The 13,809-nt window shown below is 40.3% G+C and overlaps 1 pseudogene across 1 annotated transcript; it reads right to left on the minus strand.

Annotated features, from left to right (window-relative positions):
• Positions 1-8,026: 8,026 nt before the first annotated feature.
• LOC112634856 lies at positions 8,027-8,999 on the minus strand (annotated as a pseudogene). Its single transcript, XR_003121836.1, has one exon. The product of XR_003121836.1 is annotated as a 2-iminobutanoate/2-iminopropanoate deaminase pseudogene (transcript).
• Positions 9,000-13,809: the final 4,810 nt, after the last annotated feature.

Raw genomic sequence — 13,809 nt, forward strand, 5'->3', positions numbered from 1 at the left:
TGAATTTAATTCCTTTTTAAGGATGAATATTTACATGACATTGTGTTTATCCATTCATCTGTCAGTGAGCAGTCAAGTTGTTTCCCACCTTTTGCCTATGGTGAGTAATGCTGCTCTGAACACTGATGTTCAAGTATCTATTAAAATCTCTGTTTTCATTCTTTTGGGTGTATACCTAGGCGGATGAGGGTTTGTTTTTGTTTTTGTTTTTGACCATCAGAGTTCCAATCAGTGCTACTTTTTCTTTTAAATACATTCTAGGTCTATTTGAGGTTTTTTTGGTTTTTTTTGTTTGTTTGTTTTGTTTTGTTTTGTTTTGGGGGACGGGGTCTTCTTGCTCTGTCATTCAGACTGGAGTGCAGTGACACGGTGACATGATCACTGCAGCCTCAACCTCCCAGGCTCAAGTAATCCTCCCACCTCAACCTCCTGAGTAGCTGGGACTACAGGCATGAGCCACTGTGCCCAGCTAAGTTTTAAAAAGTGTTTTGTAGAGAAGTGGTCTCCCTGTGTTGCCCAGGCTTCTATTTGTTATATAATCATAACATCTTCCTACAACGTTTTTCTGTCCCAAATAAGAATTACAGTGTGTTCATCAACTGCTCAGGTCCTCAGAGCATCTGACAACAGCCAGTAGCTGAGTGTCTCTGCTTTAAAGAATTTATAGTATGTCACTAGGGTCAGGACCTCAGCCTGGGACTGGACCCCAAAAGTAAAGTAAATCATACTGCAATTTTGTGCAAAAAACAAAGATTAAGTGTACACAGGAAGGTACAATATGAAAAATAATTTATTTTATTTTTATGACAAAAAGGAGTAGAGGAAATTAAAGTTCACGGATGAAACATTTTTCCTTAAGCTTGTTTTGGTTTTGTTGATAAGATAGTAAGCAACAATGGGAATGGGAATTGACAAAGCCTGATTCATCTCTTGTCTGATCCTTAACTGTGCTGATGAAAGCATGTGTCTGACCCTAGAGAGGGAACAGAAGAGTTTCCAGGGAGCGAAGCTGAAATGTCTGTTATATATAATGATTGCTCTAAAGAGACATGCATGGCTAAACTCAGGTGACGTGGTAGAGACTGAGTTGTCTACCTAATATTTATTCTAGTTTTATTTATTAAGCCTGACTTTGTTTGGAATGGCAATATACCTGTGGAGGCTAAAGCAACTCTATCTTGGATGCTAATCATGTTGACAAAGCAAGATGTGTCTTATTTATTTTTGTGCTCTTCTCACCCAACCCAGAGAGGAGAAAGTGTACAGCATATGGTAAATCTTCAGAATATGTTTGATGTTGGATTGAATAATCTGCTTTATTTTATCATCTAATAACTCCTTAGTGAGATTAGATGGATGGCTGGTGAAAAAGTGTTCGGACTGATACTGTATTTATCTGCTCAGCATAAAAATATCTTACAAAAATCTATTATGTGTTTGAAAGAAAGGCATCAAAATGTTAACAACAGTGGGATTGTCTAACTTCCAGATTTTCTGCACTTTACATATATAACTTTTGTAATTAAAAAATAGTTGATTTCCAGCCTGGCCAACATGCTGAAACCCCGTCTCTACTAAAAATACAAAAAATAGCAGGGCGTGGTGGCACGCGCCTATAATCCCAGCTACTTGGGAGGCTGAGGCAGGAGAATCGCTTGAACCCAGGAGGCGGAGGTTGCAGTGAGCCGAGATCGCGCCACTGAACTCCAGCCTGGGTCACAGAGCGAGACACTGTCTCAAAAATAAATAAATAAATAAATAAAGTTGACTTAAAAAATCTACTTAGAAAGCAGAGATTGCAGTAGAAGAAAAAGGATTTAATTAAATATTATGGCTTTTCAATACTTTTTGTTGTGTAGTATGCTCTCCCCAAAACACAGTTGCATAATAAAATTGAGTTTGAAAGTCCTCCATAAATTAACATGTTCTAATAATTCTATAGGAAAGAATGGAGATACAGTATTTGATCTAGAAAGTGCATATCCAATGATAATCTGAGCAAGCAACACCATTCTCCTTAAAGTAAACAGCGCACAGCTGTTTCCATCATGCTGACTGTAAGAAGATTATCATACTCAGAAAAGAAATTCCAGGAAACTGCGTTCTAATTAACATGGAAACGAATCCACAAAATAAATATGTATCCAGAGTTTATGCAATCCCAGGGTACAATGGAGACAGATGCAGATTGATCTAATCTGGTTGTATTAGGAATACGAATGTTTGTCGGGGAACATTGCGTGGAAAGTTGACATTTGGTTCAATCAGGAAGGGCAAAGTAGAAATTATGAAAGCAATTTCCTTTGTCCAGTTAAATTAGGCATTCAAATAACAGGCTACTCTTTGACCTTCCTGGGAAAGGTCAGGATGGCATCGAACGGTCATTAAATAAATAGCAGGCCTATTATAGTAAATACTTTGTGAAAATTTAGGAAAATATATTCTGGATTGAAAATCAGCCACAAAAGGATTTGCAAGAATTTCTCTAGCATATTTTTATTGCTTCTATTTATCCATTTTTAATTTGCAGAAATAGTAAGGACTGGTAAAAGCACTAGACCAAACTGAATATGGGGTCTATTGAACAAAATTAAGAGGTCACTTTTCTGCCACTTGCTAATGTGTGCCGCAGCTGCTAAAGAAAGGAAGTTTTGTTGTTTGTTTTGGTTTTGGTTTTGAGACAGAGTTTCGCTCTTTTGCCCAGGCTGGAGTACAATAGTGTGATCTTGGCTCACTGCCACCTCCTCTTCCTGGGTTCAATTGATTCTCCTGCCTCAGCCTCCCAAATGGCTGGGATTATTGGTAGGTGCCACCATGGCTGGCTAATTTTTGCATTTTTAGTACAGACGGGGTTTCACCATGTTGGCTAGGCTGGTCTTGAACTCCTGTGCTCAGGTGACCTGCCCGCCTGGGCCTCCCAAAGTGCTGGGATTATAGGCATGAGCCACCGCGCCCAGCCAGAAAGAAGGTTTTTTGAAAAATAGCTCCTCTGGATGTCTCCCCAAGGCCCCACTTGATATAGCTAAGGAGAATCCCTGGCATGTATCATAAGATATATGGTTTCTTAATCAGATGGGTGACTTGCAGGACTAGAATTTAAGAACACTCTTGATGCTGTCCTAGGTTATAATTCCCAACTTGTATTACAGCAATGGACATGCTGTTGTTCATATTTTCTCCAACAGTCCAAACTCCAAGTATATGAAGTTAAATCAAATCTCTTTTCTTGTCCATTAAAGTTCAAGTTGCCTTAATAAAAGCTGGCAAGTTGTTTTTATAAACACTAAATTAATAGAACAGATTTTGGCTGGGCACAGTGGTTCACGCCTGTAATCCCAGCACTTTGGGAGGCTGATGCAGGATGATCACTCAAGTTCAGGAGTTCAAGACCAGCCTGGGCATCAGAGGAAGACCTCGTCTCTACTAAAAATAAAAATAAAGACAACTAGCTGGGCGTGGTGGTGTGTGCCTGTGGTCCCAGCTATAGGGAGGCTGAGGTGGGAGGATCCCTTGAGCCCAGGAGTTGCAGTGAGCTGTGATAGCACCACTGTAGTCCAGCCTGGGTGACAGAGCGAGACCTTGTCTCAGAAAACAAAAATGAAAATAATAGAACAGATTTTAAAGCTATTTTTATATTATTCATACATCTTTTTTTGCCCCTATCTTCTCATTCAGATTCAGATTTACCCAACATTTATTAAGCATTTACTATGTGTCAACCTCCATGCTGGAGGATTTCATGTTAAATTTATCATTATTTAGCCTGATAGAGGCAGTTCAAAGACAAAGTCTGAATCAGGTGTTTTGACTCAAAATCATGGGTCCTTCAAAGTATCAGTGGATTAGATTATTATCCTCATGTGTAACTAAGATAATACAAGAAATATTTGGAGTCATATTTTAATGTATTATCATTGTTATTATTGTTGAAGTAGTGTATATGTATCCATAATTTTAAAAATTTAAACAAAACGTAATTCTGTAAGTGAAAAGTAAAAGTCGTCCATCTTTTTCCTTCCCTACTCCTAGTTTTTCTCTACTGAAATACAGTACATTGTAAAACTGGCCATAATATTCTGCAGTTTCTCCCATTAAGAGGTAGAGTGGGCCAGGTGCTATGGCTCACGCCTGTAATCCCAGCCCTTTGGGAGGTCCAGGTGGGTGGATCACCTGAGGTCAGGAGTTCGAGACCAACCTGACCAACATGGAGAAACTCTGTCTTTACTAAAAACTACGAAAATTAGTTGGGCATGGTAGCATGCACCCGTAGCCCCAGCTACTCAGGAGGCTGAGGCAGGAGAATTGCTGGAACCTGGGAGGTGGAGGTTGCCGTGAGCCAAGTTCTGCCACTGCACTCCAGCCTGGGCCACAGAGCAAGACTTCTTCTCAAAAAAAAAAAAAGAGGTAGAGTCCCTTTGAATCTGGGATGGCCTTGCCACATGCTTTGGTCAATAGAATACCACGGAACTGGCACTGAATGAGTTCCAAGTCTAGGCTTCAAGAGGCCTTGCAGCTTCCTATATTGTGTTCAAAGAGCACACTCTTTGAATAAAGCTGTCACCATGTGACCATGCCCAGGATTGTCTGCTGGAAGGTGAGAAACCACATAAAGTACAGATGAGTCATCTCAGTTGAGACTTCAACCAGCCAAACCCCAGCCAACCTGGCCAGAACTGCTTGGATGAACCCAGCCTAACTTAATGAACTGAAAAGTCATAAGCTTAAAAAAAAAAAAAAAAAAAAAAAAAAAAAAGAGGTTGTTATTTTAGGCCACTAAGTTTTGGGGTAATTTGTTATGCAGCAGAAACTAAATGATGCAAGAGGTGACCATTTGAACAATTTCTGGCATTTGCAGACTATAAGGACACAAGAACAGCTAAAACTCCATGGACTAATGAAATAATAAAGGAAAGAACCTGAAGTATGAGCCTAACATGATCCTAGATGGAACTAGAAGACCATCATTAAGGAAATACAAGAGAAGATGGAGAGAGTACAGAGAGACAAAGTAAACAAACATGTAAATTCAAGCCTGCCTGCTTAAGAACTTCTCAGGCACAATACTTATGTGTTTGCTGTCAATCTAAGCAGATTTTTGTTGCCTCACCTCTCAACTGGACAGAATTACAGTGTGGATGGGCCTCTTGTCTGGTTACCAGCAAAGAGAAATCTCATGATTGTGTTTGTAGGTTGAATTGGTATTATGTGGGTTGTGGCAGCTGCTACCTGACTGACGTCTTCATCTCCTTCTTACCACCAAAGAGGGTTGAGATGGCTCCAAGAAGGAAAAACAGAGAAGTTGTCAACATCTTGGTGCAGAAAAGCAGGTGGAGCCAGTCTCTGCAGAAACCCTAGTAACTGAGCCCAGCTGACAAGTGCTGAGGAAATTCATAGTTGACAACTGCTCGGTACAGATGATGACTAAAGAAATGGCTCTCCCAGCAAAGGGAGAAAGATCCAGGCCAGTATACGCTTAGTCTGTCACAGCGTCAGATCTGGAAATAGGGTAAGGGGAGAAGAGACTGTTTTGAGTATGTGATAGAACTTTGTAAGAATATCTTTAATGAGGAGAGCCAAATGGGTAGTGAAGGGGAGAATTCAGAAGTAAAACTCAGAAGATGAGCCCTCAGCAAAAGGGGTTTGACAACAACATAGGCTCAAGTAGAAGGAAAACTCTCTGTGAGAGTTAGGACTACAAATGTTGCCATTCTTAGAACCAGCACTTTGTAAATAAATTGGTTTTCTTTTTCTCTCTAGAAGCTTTCGGGATCTTTTCTTTGCATCTGGGGTTTTGAAATTTCACAATGATTTGGCTTTTTTGATGGACATGTTTTTCATTATTTATTATTTTTTTTTTTTTGAGATGGAGTCTCACTCTGTCGCCCAGGCTGGAGTGCAGGGGTGCGATCTTGGCTCACTGCAACCTCTGTCTCCCGGGTTCAAGAGTTTCTCCTGGGCCGGGCATGGTGGCTCATACCTGTAATCCCTGCACTTTGGCTGAGATGGGCGGATCGCCTGAGGTCAGGAGTTTTGAGACCAGCCTGGCTAGCATGGTGAAACCTCGTCTCTACTAAAAATACAAAAAAAAAAATTAGCTGGGTGGAGTGGTGCACGCCTGTAATCCCAGCTACTTGGGAGGCTGAGGCAGGAGAATCACTGGAACCTGGGAGGCGGAGGTTGCAGTGAGCCAAGATCATGCCTGGGCCACAGCATGAGACTCTGTCTCAAAAAAAAAAAAAAAAAAAAAAAGAGTTTCTCCTGCCTCAGCCTCCCGAGTAGCTGGGACTACAGGTGCACCATCATGCCAGGCTAATTTTTTAATTTTTTGTGGAGATGGAGTTTTGCCATGTTGGCCAGGCTGGCCTCGAACTCCTGACCTCAGGTGACCCTCCCACCTTGGTCTTCCAAAAGACTGGGATCACAGGCATGAGCTACCACGTCCAGGTGGATGGACTTATTTTTCATTCATCTAGAGACATTTCCTTTATTTTGGGAAATTTTCCTTAATTGTTTCTTTAATACATTTCCCTCACTATTTTCTCTGTTCATTCTCTCTGGACCTCCTATTATTCAGATCTTGAGGCTCTTGTATTTTTCCTCTCTTATTGTACATCTTTTGGTAGGACAAAAAGACTATTGCTCTACATTCTAGAAAATTTCCCTAATATTTTTTAGCTTTCTTATTTATTTATTTTCTCCAGCTTTTTGCTGTTGGAGAGTTTTCTTGAATTTTAGATGACCCTACGCTGACTGCATGCTTGAACATGGTTCACCAACCAATGTCCGCCAGCCCAAACATTACATCATCACCCTTCTGACCACTTTTCTTCAACTCTTGGAGTTCCAATTCCAAATCTTTATCCCTTGTTATAGAACACTGACAATACCTGGTTTAAATCCTTTAGGCAAAATATTAGAAGATCCTTTTTCTAGAAAAATAGAACCATCCCACAATAAAGACATACAGATACTGACATTTGAGGAACCTCCACAAAAGAGCTGACTTCTGCCTTCAGTGAAACTCTAGTACAGACATTATGGAAAACAGTATAGAGATTCCTCAAAAAACTACAAATAAAACTACCCTATGATCCAGCAATCCCACTATTGGGTATTTATCCAAAGGAAAGGAAATCAGTATGTCAAAGAGATAGGCACTCCCATGTTTATTACAGCACTATTCACAATAACCAAGATATGGAATCAACCTCAGCGCCCAGAAACAAATGAGTGAATAAAGAAAATGCATGGCTCACGCCTGTAATCCCAGCACTTTGGGAGGCTAAGACGGGCAGATCATGAGATCAAGACCATCCTGACCAACATGGTGAAACTCCGTCTCTACTAAAAATACAAAAATTAGCTGGGCATGGTGGCAGACACCCGTAATCCCAGCTACTCAGGAGGCTGAGGCAGGAGAATCACTTGAACCCGAGAGGCGGAGGTTGCAGTGAGCTGCGATCGCGCCACAGCACTCCAGTGCAGTGCTTCAATTTCAATTCGGCTACCTTTGGGCAAAGCAGCAACTTGGTAAGCAGCTCTAGCAGGAAAATTACTCTTGAAATACTGTTTGTAGATTTCATTGACAGTATTGAAGTCATTTATGTCAGCCTGGCGACAGAGCAAGACTCCATCTCATTTAAAAAAAAAAAAAGAAAGAAAGAAAAAAGAAAAAGAAAATGCAGTATATAGACACAGTGGAATATAAAAAAGAACAAAGGTATAAAAAAAGAACAAAGTTCTGTCTTTTGAGGAACCATGGATGAGCCTGGAGGATATTATGTTACGTGAAACAAGCCAGGAACAGGAAGATAAATACATGTCCTCACTCATATACGGAAGCTAAAAAAGTTCGTCTCATGGAAGTATAGAGTAGATTAGTGGTTACTGGAGGCTGGAAAGGGTAGAACGAGTGGAGAATAGCTCGAGGTTAGTTAATGGATGCAAAAGTACAGCTAGAAGGAATAAGTTCTAGTGTTCTGTACCACTATAGTGGGACTATAATCAACAACAATGTGCTATGTATTTTCTTTTTTTTTTTTTTTGAAATCTCCTTGTCTATTTTATTTCCATTAGAAAAATATTATCTATATTAAATTTTGGTCCACTTTCTTCTTCTTGACCTCAAATTTAGATACTTAAATTTTACTCAAGTAAAAGCAGAATCACATACCTGACCTGAAAACTAAATCGTTCACATCATTAGTTTGAATTAGATATGTTCTTGATTATTTCTCAGGAATAATTATTCTTCTTTCCTACCTGTTATTTCTCTTTTATTTATTGAGTAACTATGTAATGGATATCTCTTTCCTATATTCAGTAATACAGGTGTAATTTAAAACAGTAACTGGATTCCTTCTCTAATCTTCAATTCATGTTCAACTCTCCCTATTATATGGTATTTCCATAATAACTTCAGATATTTTCATCAAGCTCACACTGTCATCAATTGTGAAAATTAAAAGGTTAATTAAGATGTTACATCACTTGTAAAAATTAAAATGTTAACAATTCCAGACTACAAAGCACTGGCCCACTTATAGTGATGCTGTTGTCGGCGGTCCTTGGAGAGCTACTGCTTCAATTTCAATACGGCTACCTTTGGGCAAAGCAGCAACTTGGTAAGCAGCTCTAGCAGGAAAATTACTCTTGAAATACTGTTTGTAGATTTCATTGATAGTATTGAAGTCATTTATGTCAGCCAGAAGAACGGTTGTTTTCACCACATTAGTGAAGTCACAGCCTGCAGCTTTCAGAATTTCACCCATGTTTTTAAGAGCTTATTTAGCTTCTTCTGCTACCCCTCCTGACACAAGCTGTCCACTTGAAGGGTCCATGCCTATCTGTCCTGAAATGTGAATGGTCTTGTCGACTAACACAGCTTGACTGTAGGGTCCAGTGGCCCCTGGGGCTTTCGCGGTGCTGATCACCGTTTTGATCAAGGACGACATGGCTTAGTCTTCCCTCTTGCAGCCCCTTCAGGAGAAGAAGCCCCAGCACCAGCCTTGCTCACGTCTCATGGGACTTACTATGTATTTTCAAGTAGCTAGAAGAGTAGATTTTAAATGTTCTCAACACAAATAAATGATTAATGTTTGAGGTGATAGATATGCTAATTACCCCGATTTTATTATTGCATATTTTATACTTGTATGGAAATATCACAGTGTACCCCATAAATATGTATAATTATTAAGTGAAAAAAATAATAATACATTTTCAGTGTTTACATTTAAAACATTTACATTCTGTCGCTTAAACATACTTTGTCTGTAGATTGATTCTGAAAACTGGAAACAGAGCGTGTTAATATTATTCACAGTCTATGAACATGTGAACATTATTCACTGAAGAATCAAATAATAATATTTGATTCGTGAAAAAATGAAATATAATTTCTCTGTCAGCACACTTGAAGGGTCTATTTTTTCTTACACGCTATAAATTGCTAGAAACACTACAACATTTTAGTTTGATTTATATTTGGACCAACACTTTCTTATAAGATTTCTGTTTTTCTTAAAGCTTCTGCAGTTGAATTTATTGGAGGAGTGGAGGGAGTTTCTATTCTCCAAAGGATATGTTTGCTAGAATATAGAAATCAAAATAGTTATAACAAAAATATTTTGAAAATTAACAGTATGATTTCCAAGTTTTGTTCCCTCAAATCTCATGTTGAAATGTGATCCCCAATGCTGGAGGTGTGCCCTGCTGGGAGGTGTTTGAGTCATGGGGGTGGATCCTTCATAAATGGCTTGCTGCTCTCCCCATGGTAATGAGTGAGTTCTCACTCTGAGTTCACACAAGATCTGGTTGTTTAAAAGTGTGGTGCTGGGTGCGGTGGCTCACGCCTGTAATCCTAGCACTTTGGGAGGCTGAGACGGGTGGATCACCTGAGGTCAGGAGTTCGAGACCAGCCTGGCCAACATGGTGAAACTCCGTCTCTACTTAAAATACAAAAAAATTAGCTGTGCGTGGTGATACGTACCTGTAATCCCAGCTACTCAGGAGGCTGAGGCAGGAGAATCACTTGAACCCAAGGTGGAGGTTGCAGTGAGTAGAGATCATGCCATTGTACTCCAGATTGGGGGATAAGAGTGAGTCTTCATCTAAAAAAAAAAAAAAAAAAAAAAAAAAAAAAAAGAGTGTGGCAAGTCCTGCCACTTTTCTTTATAAATAACCCAGTCTCAGGTATTCCTTTATAGAAAAGCAAAATAGACAATTAATAACCTGTAAATTTTTTCAGGAATTTTTCTTTTTTTTTTTTTTTTTGAGACGGAGTCTCGCTCTGTCGCCCAGGCTGGAGTGCAGTGGCCGGATCTCAGCTCACTGCAAGCTCCGCCTCCCGGGTTCACGCCATTCTCCGGCCTCAGCCTCCCGAGTAGCTGGGACTACAGGCGCCCGCCACCTCGCCCGGCTAGTTTTTTGTATTTTTTAGTAGAGACGGGGTTTCACCGTGTTAGCCAGGATGGTCTCGATCTCCTGACCTCGTGATCCGCCCGTCTCGGCCTCCCAAAGTGCTGGCATTACAGGCTTGAGCCACCGCGCCCGGCCGAATTTTTCTTATGTTCCTGTCTTGCTTCTCAGTGCAGCTTGATGAATGTTGGATTGAAATTTGACCTTATATTCTCAACCTAATTCTCGAATATGTGTTTAACTCTGGGAAATGTAAACTGTCAGGTTAAGATCTCCTAAAAACTTAAGGAAGAATGCTATAAGGCAGAATGTCTTTGAGAATCAGTCTCTTTTTTTGATATGAAGCATACAAAGCATTGAAAAACACAAAAGTGACAGTGCTTGGATGAACCATAAGAATAAATTTTTCTGTGGGCATAACTCTTGTATGTACATCATGGAAATTACCCTAAGTCATTGCCACTATCTTCTTGATGTCAACTCTGATGGCACTAATCTTTACAGAATTTTAAACAGAAGGCTTTAAATAACACTTCAACTGTTAAGGTAATAAAGGAGAGGAAAGGAAAACTAACCTACTATGAACCATGCACATATACTGTCTTGGTGGTTTTATATGTGAATATTATCCAATATAACATGTATTATTAATTACATTATATTTATATTTAATATGCTGTTATATAACATATTTATATAGGTCAAGAAGAGGTGGCCCACCCTGCCTGAGAGTCGAAATCACCTTCCCCTCTGCCTTCCTTTTCTTAGTTATGATGGCGTCTGCCCCTCTCGCTGGTATGAGCCGCACTGTATAACCCTGCTTCCCGACATGCTGCCCCACAGTCTTCCACTGTTGTTAGTGTTCATTCTTCCTTCTGTTCTCTCTCATCTCCGATTCTTAGATCCTTGAATCTGCTTTAATTCATCTCTTTTGAAAACTTCTAGTGCTGTTCTTGGATCTGATATTTAATGTCAGCTTTCCTTTTGAATTCCCCTGACTTGAGCCCCAGATTATCATCGCCAGAAGGGGCTCAGTGTCAGCTAGATCAATGGCTCTAGCCTGTAGCATTTCACAGAGACTCTAGAGTTATTAGAAGAGTCTTAGAACCCGTATATATTTATAGGCATTTTTCCTTTCAGTGGGCAACAAAATTGACACCTTTATAATGTGGTATTCATGATTTTCTGAAATTAAGAAGAGTTTTCACACTCTAAAAAACTGGGAACCACTGACTTACACCAGCCTCCTCATTGAACAAATTTAAAAAAATAAAAAGCTCAGAAAGTTATTTGTTTTGTCCAAGGTCATACAGTGGGTTAGGATCTTATCAGGACTCAGGTGTAAGGATCGAATTCTCAACCATCAACCCATTCCTCTTTCCAGTACCTTAACTCCCGAAATACCGTAATCCTCGCAGTTACATAGCAGCTCCCACAGACTCTCCTGCATGGGGGAGTAATGGGTCGCCATCTCAGTCAGACCGAATTGTGAGGAAGCAACTTCTCCCTCCATAGTAAATGTTGAGCTTTACTGAAAAGTACTACTAGGATGTGATAAACAAACAAATATCCTTAGAGACTATACGTATGTTTTAAATAATCAACCCATCTTTTTTCAGAGAATCTTATCTTACCCCCTCTCCCTGTTGTAGGTAAATAAGAAGCCCTAGATCCCAGCGGATCATTCATGAGACCCAGGGAAGGGGCCTACCTATAAGGTTTCCCAGAAATGAGAGTCTCAGGACTGAATTCCTTTGGGTATCAGAGATTTGGAATTGAAACTCCAAGAAATGAAGGAAAATGTTCAGAAAGGCGATGATGAAATGTTGTGACTGGTGGACTTTTATTTATTTATTTTTTTTAAGACGGATTCTCACTCTGTTGCCCAGGTTGGAATGCAGTGCAACTTTTGCCTTCCCAGTTCTTGGTTCACTGCAACCTCCGCCTTCCGGGTTCAAGCGATTCTCCTGCCTCAGCCTCCCAAGCAGCTGGGATTACAGGCACATGCCACCACACCTGGCCAATTTTTGTATTTTTAATAGAAACAGGGTTTCACCATGTTGGCCAGGCTGGTCTTGAACTTCTGACCTCAAGTGATCTGGTGGACATTTTGAACTACAGGCCTACAGAGAAAGAGAATGAGAATGAGATAGGGAGAGGGGAGAGAGGGAGAGAGAGAAAGAATGCACAAGGGAAAATGCATATGAGGGCCTCGTGGTTCCAGAGAGAAAGGGACAGAAAAAGAAAAGGAGAGAGGACGCCCTGGAGAGCACCTTAGATGCAACTTTTCTGGTTCCCCATTCCTGTCATAGGGGCCCTGCTTCTCTTGGATTCCAGGAGCTTTCTAGATTTTAAAATAAGCTCTTTAGGCCAGGTACGGTGGCTCATGCCTGTAATCCCAGTGCTTTGGGAGGCTGAGGCAGGAGGATCACTTGAGCCCAGGAGTTCAAGACCAGCCTGGCCAGCACAGCAAGGCTCTGTCTGTACCAAAAATAAAAAACATTAGCCAGGTATGGTGGTGCGTGCCTGTGGTGCCAGCTACTTGGGAAGCCGGAGAGGGAGGATCACTCGAGCCCAGGATCTTGAGGCTACAGTGAACTGTGACTGCGCCACTGCTCTCCAGCCTGGGCAATAGCGAAACCCTGTCTCTGTAATTAAAAATAAAATAAGCTCTACACTTACTTTGATTTGAGTGGGATTTTGGTCTCTGTATCAGTGGTCAGCTCTGTGGAAACAAAGTCAAATCTCATGAATACCTTAGAGTTCCCATAGCTTGAGAGACGGTGATGCAAGACTATTTCATGCTGAGGCTGCCTCATTAGAAAAAGAAGGACAAGAGCACTTCAGCTGTAACAGGCACTGCCCCCAACACACATCAGTGCTAATGACAGGTACTGGGTGGGCAGACAACTAAGATACAAGACTCTCAGTACACAGCAGAGTCTGTGGTACCAGCCACAGGACTGTGCAGAGACCTCATCTCAATCCCAAATATTTCTGAATCTCATTGCTGTTCAGAAGAGGCCTCTCTCTAAGCACTTGAGAATGGGAATGAAAGTTCTATATAATCACTCTGGCATCCTTCATTTCAGTGAAAAAATGACTTTGAGATTTGTCTTGTACGAGATACTTAATACGAAACTTCTAGTTCTAAGGAGATTTAGAAAAAGAGAAAAGTGCAATATGTATATATATTATATATGTTCTACATAGTAACCTTTGTATATATAAAATGCATATGTAAGATGTACATATAATATATGTTATATAGTATGTGGATATATTCACCACACACATTTGTATGCATGTTATTCTCAAGGGCAAGAAGTAAAAATAGTAATAAATAGTAATACTTTTTTAGTGTGAATATAGAAGGAATCAGCAAAGTCT

Source organism: Theropithecus gelada, chromosome 11, assembly GCF_003255815.1.
Source record: "Theropithecus gelada isolate Dixy chromosome 11, Tgel_1.0, whole genome shotgun sequence".
NCBI classification, from domain to species: domain Eukaryota; kingdom Metazoa; phylum Chordata; class Mammalia; order Primates; family Cercopithecidae; genus Theropithecus; species Theropithecus gelada.